Source organism: Apodemus sylvaticus, chromosome 19 (genome assembly GCF_947179515.1).
Source record: "Apodemus sylvaticus chromosome 19, mApoSyl1.1, whole genome shotgun sequence".
Taxonomy (NCBI): domain Eukaryota; kingdom Metazoa; phylum Chordata; class Mammalia; order Rodentia; family Muridae; genus Apodemus; species Apodemus sylvaticus.
Window position 1 is genome coordinate 64,372,231 of NC_067490.1, and position 13,861 is coordinate 64,386,091.

Sequence of the window (13,861 nt, forward strand, 5' to 3'; positions counted from 1 at the left end):
TCACTTCACTGTTCCATGACTCACTGTGCCTTTCCCAGGACCACATCTTCCTTGCTGGTTTACAGTGAGATGGAAATTCAGCTTCCTTTGGCCTCTCTCTCATTTCTCTAAGCTCCCCATTCTCACTCTCAAGTACACTCCTCCTCCATCTTGCACACATAAATATGGGTGAACTCTCTAGGGACTAATTGAAAGCCCTGAGAGGAGTGGGTGTTGTGACATCACTGGTGACATCACAGGGGATGCCCAGAGCTCTCCCGGATTCACTAGACTGTTCAGACAAGGGATTGTGTATGTCATGGGGAACAGGCTTTGCCTTCCTGTTAATGCTCTTCCTCTACTGAACAGAAGCTGAGGGGCCCATCCCGGTAGACTCTCCTGGGTACACAAATGTTGATCACCTCCATTTCAAAACCCAGAGGTCTCAGCCACTGAGATTTATCAGTGTCAGAACAATGGAAAAGTGCTGTGATTTATTTCCAAATGTGTTAGCTGTGGAGACCTGGGTCAGGATGGAGAGAAAAGCCAGCCCATCAAGTTGGCAGCAGAAGACTTGAGATGTCCACTTTCTTCCTAGGCTTTGGCCGCATGAACTTGTTAGAAGGCAGTTCCAGGGTCACCTCCAGCATGTAGAGATTCAGGACGGGAGGGACGTTCTCAGGACGGTCTTGCTTGGAGATGATGGCTGCGGACAGGGATCAGGAAAACAAGATTATTCTGTTTTGTTCTCTTCGGTCAGAGTGTCAGATCTCAGTAATCTTGTATATATTATATAGTATATTGTATAGTATATATATATTTTTTCTATGTTTACCATTTTACTATTATTATTTTCCAGCTAATTCTTCAATTTTAACACATATTTGTATATATTTCTTCAATATTACTTGAATATTAGTTAAGAGAAACTTTAATTTTATCAGAAAATATTTCTATTTAATTTTTCAATTATTTAGAGATGTTTTTATATACGCAATATTATCTGAATAATTTCCCATGAAAAATCTTCAATTTAACACTACTTTTCTATGTACTGCTTCAATTTTATCAGAAATATTTTCCATGAAAATCATCAATTTAATAAGAAAATGTTTGTAAGTGCGTGATTTAGTAAAGATGATTTATCTTTTACCATTATTATTTTCCAACATATTCTTCAATTTTAACACTTTATTTTTCAATTTTTTCCTAAAAGAGTTTCCCTACACATTTAGTTTTCTTTGTCAACTTTTTATGTGTATTTATTTCATTGCCAAATCTTAATTTTAAATAAATTTTCTGTATATTTGTTCAATTTTATAAGAAGTATTTTCCCTGAAAGCCATCAATTTGATTAGAATTTTTTTTACATGGTTTGTCAGTTAGTTTTGATATATTATCTATGTTTACACTTTCATGTGTATTATTTTACATCAAATTCTTCAATTTTAACACACATATTAATATATTTCTTCAAATTCAGTGAAAATGTCACATTGGCATCACTGTCAGTCACTCAGAGACTGCTGGTCCTGCCCCTGACATCACGCCAACCACGCCTCTCGCCCATCTATCTCAGCCCCGGGTGGAAGCCATGTTGTATTCCCTGACTGTCACCCAGCAACCGCTGGCCGCGCCCCCTGACATTCCCCGAGCCTCGCCCCTGGCCCGTGACCATGCACCTCAGCCCCTGGTGGGCGCCATGTTGGCGTCCCTGTCCATCACCTGGTGACCGCTGGCACCACCCCTGATGTCACCACAGTGCCCGCCCTGCATCCAGCCTCCTGGAATGTGGTCATTTCCTGTCTTCTATTTTATGAATGAAAGTGGGCTGGGAGTTTGAATGTGCGTGTTGGTCGGAGGTCTGGCAGAGGCGGGAAGGAGGTGAGTGCGCACATTTAGCGACTGCTGCGATTGCTGAGCTTCCCGGGCTCTGAGCAGCCGGGCCTGGAATTGTGGAATGGGACCGCATTCAGATGAGGATAGTGCTCCATGCTCCGGGTGTCTGTGAGCTCTCAAGTCACTCCGCGCTAACCCCTGTCGTCTCTGTAGACACGGTCTGTGAGTTTGGAGAGGCCCGGCATGACGTGGGCTTCCCGCTCTGGAAAATTTACAGTTGGGCAGAGTGCAAACTCTCTCTGTGCTCTGGGCATGGACAGTGGACGGGCAAGGCGCAGGCTTCCCGCTCTGGAAAGTTTGTAGTGGGTCGGAGTGCAAACCCTCTCTGTGCTCCTCCGGGCATGGACAATGGCCGGGCAAGGCGTGGGCTTCCCACTCTGGAAAGTTTGTAGGGGGGCAGAGTGCAAGCTCTCTCTGTGCTCCTCCAGGTGGGGACAGTGGCCGGGCAAGGCGCGGGCTTCCCTCTCTGCTCTGGAAAGTTGGCAGTGGGGTGGAGTGCAAACCCTCTCTGTGCTCCTCCAGGCGAGGACAGTGGCCTCCTGGCACGACCCTCCTGTGGGAACAGAAGCCAAGCCTGGCTGCCATGGATCGCTGGGCTATGCGCCCTGCCCTGGCTTCTGGCTGTGAGCTGGTGAGACAGGTAGGGAATTCACAGGCCAATAAACTGCATCCTGTTCCTTAACGCGACAGGCCGGGCTGAGAAAAGACAAAGACCTGGTAGAGTTTACACAGGTCTGGGCTGGCGCTTTCCCAAGGAACATTAATGGTAAAGTTGCAGCTGGCTGGGCTCAAGGGCTGTAGATTTGGCAGGGTTAGGTCCCAGGGTAACTTGTTTTTTTTTTTTTTTTTTTTTTTTTGTTTTGTTTTGTTTTTTTGTTTGTTTTTTTTTTGTTTTTTTTTGTTTTGTTTTGTTTTTTTTTTTTAGTTTTGTTAATTATTTCTGTAGTAGTTTTTTATTTTTTTATTGCTTTACTTTAGTTGTTTAGTGTTTCAATTATTGTGCAGTAAAGGGACTTTTCCCCAATCTCTTTGGTATTTTGCATGCTTTTACGTTAACTCTGGCTATATATTTATAATAACTCTGGCTATTCTTACACAGGCACCTTCTTTAGTTTAGGAAATTTTCATTTAGGATTTTATTGGAAATGTTTTCTAGACATTTATGCTGATTGATCTTCTTCACTCTCACCCTCACCTTCTCCTTCTGAGGTGTTCCCTGTGGGTGTGCAGCTTGAAATATTCTCCGTGTCCTGCTCAGAGATCTGCTGTTGTGTGCTGTGATGTGACCTCAGGGAAACTCTGAAATCAAGACATGGTGAGCACAGGATCACTGCCCACAATGGGGAGGAACAGGAGGCTGAGCAGTGGGTGCTGGGGTTGTGGGTCCTCTATGGGGTTGGATCGGAAGCATCATTAAGATGTGACTTCCTGTGAGGTTTCTATTGCTGCTTCTTACCTGCTAATTCAGGCCATGAAATCTAAATACCTTAAGTTCCATGGTTGATTGTAATTCTATCCAGAACATCTGGATTAGTTGGTTTCCTGTCTCAGCATGGATGATTTCTGTGACTATGCAGCACCTGGGTCCAAACCTTTTTGTCTTTTATAATATACATTAAGAAGACAGGGTTAGGCCTGGAGAGATGGCTCAAAGGTTAAGAGCTCTGGCGATTCTTACACAGGCCATGAGTTCAATTCTTACCAACCACATGGTGGCTCATAACTATATGTAATGGGGTCTGGTGCCCTCTTCTGGCCTGCAGGAATACATGTACTGAGAACTTTGTAGAAATAATGAATTCAATCCTTAGAAAAGAAGATGGATATGAATCTAATAGTTCTAATTTCATATATTAATAATTTTTGTTTTGTTTAATTTGTTATTTTTTCTCCTGTAGGTTTTTTTATTTCTTTAAATTATATGTTTAGTATTTTGATTGTTATGTGGCAAAGAGACACTTCCACAATCTGTTTGGTATTTTTGATGCTTCTTGTACATTAACAGTCATCTTCTTTAGTTTAACAATACATATCCTCAGTAATATCAGGAATTGGTGTTGCCCAAGGGATAGGTATCAAGTTGGGGAGGGTGTAGTCTGGCCATTCTCTCATTCTATGCTCCATATTTTTGTCTGCATTTCTAGTAGACACGACAAATTTTGGGTGGAAAGTTTTTTGGTTTGGTTGGTGTAATCTCTCCACTGTGGGTCCTGCCTGGCTGCAGGATGTGGCCTCTTTAGTTTCCAATTTTCACTGCTATGCCTTTCAATTATGATCACCCCCATAGACTCCCACATGCTAAAGTTGTCTGCACCATTCAACTCCTGACATCTGCAGATTTAATTCATTATCCTGACCATATGGCCCTTTCATTTCTCTCACCACACCTTTTCATTACCTCCGGTCCCCTTTCTTAACTATTGGTCCTTCCAGTTTGCTCTTTCATCTGCCTCAAATTACTGTTTTATTTCTACTTCTGAGTGAGATTCACCCATGCTCATTTTAGTGTTCATTCATCTTTTTAAGGATTATTTTTTTATTATATGTAAGCACACTGTAGCTGTCTTCAGACACACCAGAAGAGGGTGTTGGATCTAATTATGGGTGGTTGTGAGCCACCAAGTGTGTGCTGGGACTTGAAATCTGGACTTTTAAAAGAGCAGTCTGTGCTGTTACCAGTTGAGACATCTTTTCAGACCCTTAGCCTTCCTTCTTGTTTATCTTCTTCAGAGCCAAGAAATGCAGTGTGGATATCCTGCACTTTATGGTTATCATTCATTTGTAAATGAGTACCTACATGCATGTCCTTTCAGGTCTAAGATATCTCATTTAGGCTGATAGTATCTAGTTGTATGCACTTGCCTGCAGTTTTTGTAAAATAAACATAGGATTTTATGCTGTTTTAGGTCCACATCTGTAGTTTTGGAATTTTTCCAAATATATAGGTTATATTCTATTTCTCAGGATGGCGTATGTTCATGACATCAATATTATCTGAGGTTTCAGTGTCATTGAGTGCTATATATATGGCATTCTACCTCGGTCTTCTGCTTGTTCTGAAATGTTTGAATAAACAGGAATATTTTGCCTGTGTGAACGAATATTAATATCATGTGTGTCTCATCTTTCCTGCTGTCAGAAGATGGCCATAGAACTCCTGATCTTGAAATAATGTGCAGTTGTTGGCCCCCATGTGTTTGCAAGAAATTGACCAACATTATGTGAAAGACCAGCAATAGCTTTCTACTGCTGAGCTCTGCTACCCTACATTGCTTATTTATGATCAACATTTATATTATTACTATTTTCATCTGTCCATTAGTAACTATTTAACCATGAATTTTAAACCATATATTTTAAACTATATATATATTTTAAACTATATAACCATGCAAATTGGAATCTGTGTAACCTTTGTCAAGAGGTCATTCGTGTGATATTTTGGCCAAACATCTTTCCAACTTAGCTTATTACCTGAAATATTGAGTGAGATAAAATTTTAAAATAATGGGCTGATTTCCATATTTTCATTCTATTAATATGTATTTGTTCATTTTTTTGAATTATTTGTTTAACGTTCATTTATTTTTTTAATTTAAATTCCAGTTGCTACCATCTCTCCATTATACCTTATACAGACCTTCACACATAACTGCTATTATCTCTTCAAGGAGGGTGGGGTCCACTTGAGTATTCACCAACCATGACATTTCAAGTCTCTTCATGGTTCGGCACATCCTCTCTTACTGAAGTCAGACAAAGCAATTAAGTTAGGGGAACTATTTGGACAGACAGGCAACAGCATAAGGGACATCTCCTGCTCCATTTGTTGGGAAACAGCATGAAGACTGAGTACCTAGCATACTACATATATGATGGGGTACTCAGTCCATCCTTTGCATGCTCTGAACTTGGTGACTCAGTCTCTGGGAGTCTCCTAGTGTCCAGGTTAATTGAGGGTCTTCTTATAGACTTCATGTTCCTTTGGGGGTCCTCAATCCTTTCCACAAGTCTTCCAAAAGATCCCCTAGGCTCTGTCCAATTTTAGGCTGTGGGTTTCTGCATCTGTTTCAGTCAGGTCCTGGATGGATACTGTCAGAGGACAATTATGCTAAGCTACTCTCTGGAAGTATAACAAAGTATACACTCAGTAATATCAGGGATTATATTCTATTTCTCAGGATAGCATATGTTCATGATATCAATATTATCTGAGGTTTTAGGGTCATTGCATGCCAGGTATATTAAATTCTGCTTCGGTCTTGTGTTTGTTATGAAATGATTGAATAAATAGGAATATTTTGCCTGTGTGCATGAGTAAGAATATCATGTGTGTCTCATCTTTATTGTTGTCAGAAGATGGCGTCAGAACTCCTGAACTTGAAGAAATGAGTAGTTGTTGGTCCCCATGTTTATGCGAGAAATTGACCACAATTATGCGGAAGACTAGCAAGAGTTTTCCATTGCTGAGCTCTCTCTCCTGCCCTATGTTTCTTATAATAATAAACATTTATATTGATATTATTTTCATCTGTCCATTGATAACAATTTAAGCATATATTATTTTAGTAAAGTTTTATTAATGTTATGGTTTAAACTGTTACACTTCATGTTTCTGCCAAATGAATACAGATGTGCAGTGAATTTATAATTCTTTGTAGAAACTTTAGTAATGAACTGTGAATTCTCTATCATTTTTGTTTCCTTGATTGACTTTTGTATGGATTGAGGGTCTTAAAAGATAACTATTGGTCTCCTAGAACAATTTATAAAGGCCATGCCAGTGTCAAATTGTTGGACATACATCCGCATGTGCCTCTGTGATTAAAGACATGAGCAAATACACCCAGATTGCCCATCATGTTTATAGTTAGTAATTGTTCCTAAAATTTTTCAGATGTGTTCTCAGTACTGTGGATCTGTTTCCCCTGCATGTCCCTCTCAGTTGGCATTTCTCTAGCAAGGCTGTATCCAGTTCAAAGTGTGCAAAAGTGACAGATGTGTATCTTATAATTAAAGCTCCTTCTAAAATGACACAGTAATTTATAAATTCTGAGTCAGAAAATAAGCAGAACAAGCATGAGAATTATGTGAATATATATTTGAGAAAGCATATATTTATTTTCTGGAGATGTTAATATCATGCTTTGTGTTGTACATGTATTTGATATTTAGGATGCTGTGACTTTTGATGATGTGCATGTGAAATTCACTGAGGAGGAGTGGAATTTGCTGGATCCTTCCCAGAAGAGTCTCTACAAAAATGTGATGCTGGAAACCTACCTGAACCTCAAAGCTATAGGTAAGACTATTTTTTTTCTGAAGGAAACAAATGTTTCTTTTTTATTGATGATTTTCTATTATTTTAATTGTATAAAAATTGAGCTGAATAATTCAGTTTCACTGAATTTTCACTGTAACTATCACGGTGCAGTTAAAATTCACAGTACCTTTAATTTTGCCTATTTTCCAATAGTATATCATTCATTTTCTATTACTGTGTTTTAGGCTATAATTGTGAAGAGCATCATCTTGAAGAACGTTGTCAAAATAATAGAAGTCATGAAAGGTAATTTTCATGTGCAAGTTGTTCCAAATTTGACTCTGAGGAAATTTTAATATCTTATGGAATTTCCAGCAAAAAGCAAAAGTGTAAAATAACAGTCCTTTAAGTGTAGATATTATTATAATATTCTTACAAAACCATGGACCTCAAGTCCGATATGTGATTTTTGTATCCATTTGATAAGTAGCTCCATTAGACCTGTGCTGTGGATCTGCCAATCTGTATAGTCTCATAGTATTTAGAAATTGCACATTGAATAGTGATAAATTTATATCCAAAACATTCTAATAAGCAAATAGTCCATAGAAAATTTGGTGATACTAATATTCTTGTAGTAATATGGTTCAGTTTGGTTAGAGGGCATTTTATGAGATTCAAGAATATTGTTGTGGAGAAACATTAGTCGATATTGAACATGTTATGAGAAACAAAAATTCAAACAGTGTGAATGTAGTGCATAAATCTTTCATTTCTCATTCTTTTTATTAGGTATATCATGTGTCACAATGGATAATAATCATGTGAGCATTGGGATATGGAAAGAAGAAGCATAAAATTTCTGTTGTAAAACAAGAAGATATGTAGTATTCTGCCTTTGAAAGAAATTAGGAATATCAAAGACATTTGTAATTAGTTTTTTAGCTTTATAGGGAATATCCCAAAACTCATAGTGTAAAAAAATCTTTATGGGTACTAGGAATTTGGAAATGTTTCTGTGTGTCCTGGTTCCCAGTCACATGTGTTGTAATTAACACTAGACGAAAAATATGAATACAATCAGTGTTATACAGATCAGAGTTTTTCTAACTTTATTCAGATAACTAAAATGCATCATATAAAAAGAGGTTATTATAAATATGAGCCATGTAATAACCATCACAGGTGTCTTGAACAACTCATGATGAGGGAGAAAAACATGAACATATAAAGTGCTACAACCTTAAGATCTGATGCTTCTTTACCATTAGACAAATTGTAAACATAATTCATATTAATTACATGATTGATCAGAGTAATGAATGTGGAAAGATTTCACATGTGCTAATTATCATTGCAGGCATGTAAGAAGATATACTGGAATGAAACCCTATGAGTGTAATATATGTGGTAAAGCCTTTACAAGATCAAGTCAACTCCAATATCACAAAACAACACACAGTGGAGAGAAACCTCATGAATGTAATCAATGTGGTAAAGCCTTTACAAGATCCAGTCATCTCCAAAGACATAAAATGACACATACAGGAGAGAAACTTTATGAATGCGATCAAAGTGGTAAAGCCTTTGCACAGCGCAGTCATCTCCAAAGACATAAAATGACACATACAGGAGAGAAACCTTATGAATGCGATCAATGTGGTAAAGCCTTTGCACAGCGCAGTAATTTTCAATATCATAAAAGCACACATACTGGAGAGAAACCTTATGTATGCAATCAATGTGGGAAAGCCTTTGCATGTCACAGTACTTTCTGATATCATAAAGTAGCACACACTGGAGAGAAACCTTATGAATGTAATCAATGTGGTAAAGCCTTTGCACAGCACAGGTATCTCCAATATCATAAAAGAACACATACTGGAGAGAAACCTTATGAATGTAATAAATGTGGCAAAGCCTTTGCACAGCACAGTGATCTCCAAATACATAAAAGAACACATACTGGAGAGAAACCTTATGAGTGTAATCAATGTGGTAAAGCCTTTGCACAGCACAGTCATCTCCAAAGACATAAAATGACACATACTGGAGAGAAACCTTATGAATGTAATCAATGTGGTAAAACCTTTGCACAGCGCAGTCATCTCCAATATCATGAAAGAACCCATACTGGAGAGAAACCTTATGAATGGAATCAATGTGGTAAAGCCTTTGCAAGACTCAGTTATCTCCAATAACATAAAAGAACACACACCGGACAGAAAACTTATTAATGTAATCAATGTGGTAAATTGTTTTCACCAGGAATATGTCCCCAAAATCTGTGTTCTGGAGACAAAATGAGTGAATATGATCATGAATTAAGTGGGAGTTAGGAGGGTATCATAAAGTAGGATATGATAGACATGGGTGCTTGGGATTATTTCCACTCTGGAGATTTTTTTTTTTTTTTATGCTTTTGCAAAGAAGTTTGCTGCCCTCGTCTGAAGAGTTCCCTTGAGGTTAAGGGAAAGATGTTTACATTAATTGTATTGACAAAGTAAGTCATGGAAATCACCGCATAGAATTTAGCATGAAAATTTTTAACAAACATAGAAACTAAGAAAGGAAAAATAACAAAAGAAAGGTTCAAAATACAAGGCTTTATCAGGAAGTTGAATGAAGTTTAATCGTCTGATCAAGGATATTCAAAAGCATTAAAGGAATGGTTACATTAGGACAAGATTACATTCAGCTAAACATATGGGTTTGCAGTTTTATGAAAGAGAACTGTATCATGTTAGGAATTATTATTACCTGGATACTGTTTTGATGTAGACACATGAAGATACAATTATGTGTCAAATTGCCAAGAGATAGATTTGGATTCTGGGTTCTGAATTTAAAATATAAGCAGAAAGGCTTAGTTCTAGGCATGGTGTTACATGCTTTTTAACCCACCATTCACGAGACAGAGTCATGCAGATCTTTGAGATCAAGGTAGATCTCTAAGCAAGTTCCAGAAGGCCAAGATTAGGCAGTGATATATTTAAAATATTGAAAGCTTCTGATAATGGAATAGAAGGAGCCGTGTTCAAGCCACGGTAAACACCAGAACTCTGAGAATTTTATCATGAAGTGGTGTTGAATATTGTCAGCGAATTTTACATTACCTCATGAGATGATCAATTCTTAGTTTTTTTACACTTTAATCCCATTTTGTTGAACCATCACTGTTTCTAGAATGAAGCCTCATTGTTAATGGTGGATGATCTTTTGATGTGTTTTATATTTTATTTTATTTGTTTTATCTTTTAAGTATTTTTGAATCTGTGGTTTTAGGGATAATTGGTCTGTAATTCTCTTTAATTGCTCAGTCTTTCCTGACTGGATATATGAGTAATGAGGGGTTAAGAAAATTAATTGACTAATATTTATTTTGTTTCTATATTGTTGAATACACTGAATTCTTGTTAAATCCTCTTTGAAAGTCTGGTAGGACTCTACCCTAAATCTCATAGACATGGGCTCATATTGGGGACATATTTTTAATGAATTCTGTTTTCCTTCATGTTTATGTCAGTTTAAGTTGTTTTTCTCTAGTTTAATTTTGGGATGTGGAATCTATTGAGGAAGTTAGCAATTTCTTTTAGAATTTCCAAGTTGGTGGAATGTACCCTTTTTAAGCTATGCCTTTACGACTCTCTGGATTTCTTCATTACCTGTTAATTAATCTCCCATTTCATTTTAAATTTCATTAACTTGTATATTCTTTATCTTTTAATAGGGGTTTGTTTATCTTGTCTAATAAAAGGATCAAAAGACCAACCTCATGTCTCATTAATTCTTTGAATTGTTCCCTTTCTATTTTATCAATTTCATCCCCCAACCTGAAAATTTCTTGATGTCTCCTCCTCATTTTCTTTGCTTCCTCACTTCTTTTTTGTTGTAGCCTTTAAAACATGCTGTTAAATTGCCAGCATGGGAGTTCTCCAATTTTTTCACGTAGGCATTTTGTGCTGTGAACTTTCTTTTAGCTCCACTTTCATTTTCTTTGTGTTCCATGAGATTGTGCATGCTGCATATTCATTTACATTGAACTCTAGAAAGTCTCTGATTTCTTCGTTTATGTCTGTGTAGATCCATTTTCTCTCACACAATTAGTTAGTAGTCAGTTAGCTGTCTTCTGTCATCAGTTACAACACTGATACATCAACAGGATTTTGGCCCAGATCACATCTTTTGTCTGATTAGGGAGTGTGGCTTCTCCTGGGTCTGGTTCAATCAAGTACATGAGGAACCCAATTTCTAGGGGTCACCCACTGGGCTGTCTTGTTGTTCTCTGGGATGGAGTTTAGTCCTTTCTCATCAGAAGGCTCCTCTCCTTATAAATGGTCCATGGATATTAGAGGCAGCAATGGCTCACCAGCCATCTGTGTCTTGATCCTAGAGAAAAGATAATCTTACCACAGTGAGGAGGGCACACCTAAGTCTATGAACCCACAGGAAGCAGACACATCAGAATGGGAAGAGGCCATTTGAAGAACAAGAAGTGGCTGTGACAGAATCGGAAGTGGCTGTGATGTTACACGAAGTGACTGGCCCTAACCAGAAGTGAGTGTACATCACAGGCAGTGACTCGCTTAAAGAGGAAGTGACAGTTCAATGGCCAGAAGTGACTGTCACTGTCACAGGAAGTAGCTGTGTCTTGACGGAAGTGACTGTAGCATAAAACTAAGTAGCCATATGTCATAGGAAGTTACTTTAATGACTTAAATGTCCGTTCTTAGGTGTAATGAATTTTTCAGAGCTGACAGTTCAGCTTTCTTGGCTGACATTCCTGCCTGTTGTGGTTCTTCCCATGTGATCTCGGTATTGGACACCACCGATGTCACAGCATACTCCGTTCCACCCTGTATGAAGCTGTTGCCATGGGTGAACCCTGTTACCCTTGCATCTATCTGAGCAGTCATACAGAAGCCCAGCGAGTGAGGTCAGGGTCCAGCAGCAGGGCAACTGAGAAGTTAACCTGAGGGCATTCAAGAAGAGAGGCTGGCAATGACTCATTCTGGCATTATCTTTAATCATGAGGTCGATTGGTTATCTATAATCGATCAATAACCTGAAATGAACACAAATCAATCGGGAAGCGATTGTCCATTGATCATTTTTCAGTCATGGACCTATCAATCGTCCCACATGAGCCTCATTGTCCAGAAGCCTATTAGTCACTTGATTGTTGATCAATAGCAGACTTCCAGTCACCGACCAGAGAGTCATCAGCTGCCAATCAGTCAATAAATGGATCAATAAATAGTAACCAATTGATTGGTAAATTAATCAATGACAAATATTAAACAAAAGTTAATTGATCCATAATTAATCAACAATCAATATAATTAAACAAACGACAATTATTCAACTATATTGGTCTTTGCTGCACCAAAAACTTGCTCAGTTATTTATTGATTGGTTGTAAACTACAGGTTCCTGACTGATTATAAGTTGATTTATTGATTGATTGATTGATTGATGGGCTATTGGCTAATGCCAGGACCCCAGGTCTGAGTATGCATTCCCCAAGTCTACAAAGGTCACCTGCAGTTGGCAGATAAAGGATATTTTAAGCACAGGATTAAACAGTCTGAATTTTTCAAGGTATCTAAGAGGTCCTGCATTTTGGTTTTCTTTCAGTTGCCACTGAAAATTCATTTATAAACCGATAAAGAGACTCTGTCTGTAGGTTTTAGTAAGATATAATGTTGAACTTTATCAACAAAAGCTGGTGGGTTTCCATTTTATTTTTAGGGTAACCCTGGTCTTGTGGTGGGGACACTTTTGATTCTCAGGGCCCCCTTATCTCCTTTTTAGGTATCACTCATGGTCTTCTGATTTGGCCTTGGCTGACAACAGGGTCTTTCCCAGGTCTCCAGTCTGTTGCTTCTGTCCTCTCATCTGTGTCTCCTCTGCAGTCTGTTCTCCATTAAATACTCTCTTTGCCACTGTCCTTAAATCTCTGAGACAACTCTTTCCTAACCACTCGACACTCTGGGGCTTTGTCTTCATAGCTGGTGTTCCCTGATTGACAAAAGCTCAAGCCACTGCTGCCTTTGCTTCTGGTGATTCAGGGTCCATGGGTGTGTATTTTCAAAAATGTCTCCATGACCCTGTCTAAAAAAGCTGTAGGGCTTTTATTTTCTCACTGTCTAATATTATTCACTCTGGACAAATTTGGGAGCCATCTTGTGGCCACCTTGAGACCTGCCAGCAGAGATGGACGGTGGACAAAAGGCCTCCTCTTACCATCAATGGTGCTGCAATCCCAGTCTGGGTGAGTTAGGGTAAAGTAAGCATATTGGGGGGACTCCCTGATGAGGCCATGAACCAGTTCCATGGCCTCTTCTGTGGTGATGGGAACCTGGAAAGTATGGTAGACGTAGACTGTCTCACAATAGTAGGTCCATCAAGTCCATGTCACTTCATGATCTCTTCAAAATCACTAGTAGAGGTTACCCCTTAAACTCATATTTTCAAAGTCCTCTTGTTCTGACAAACACAAATGCAGCACAAAAACACAAATAAACCTTCCCTGTCTATCACAGATACAGGAAACAACCAGAAAGTGGCACTCATGAGAAAGACCACAGGGTCCCCAATGGAGGAGCTAGAGAAAGGACAGAAGGAGCTGAAAGGATTTGAAGCATCATAGGAGAAACAACAATATGAACCACCCAGTACCCCCAGAGCTCCCAGGGACTTAACCACCAACCAAAGAGT

General features: G+C 38.6%; 1 pseudogene; it reads left to right on the forward strand.

Annotated features, from left to right (window-relative positions):
* Positions 1-1,955: 1,955 nt before the first annotated feature.
* Positions 1,956-13,861, forward strand: part of LOC127669349 (zinc finger protein 431-like) — a 90,481-nt pseudogene continuing 78,575 nt past the window's right edge.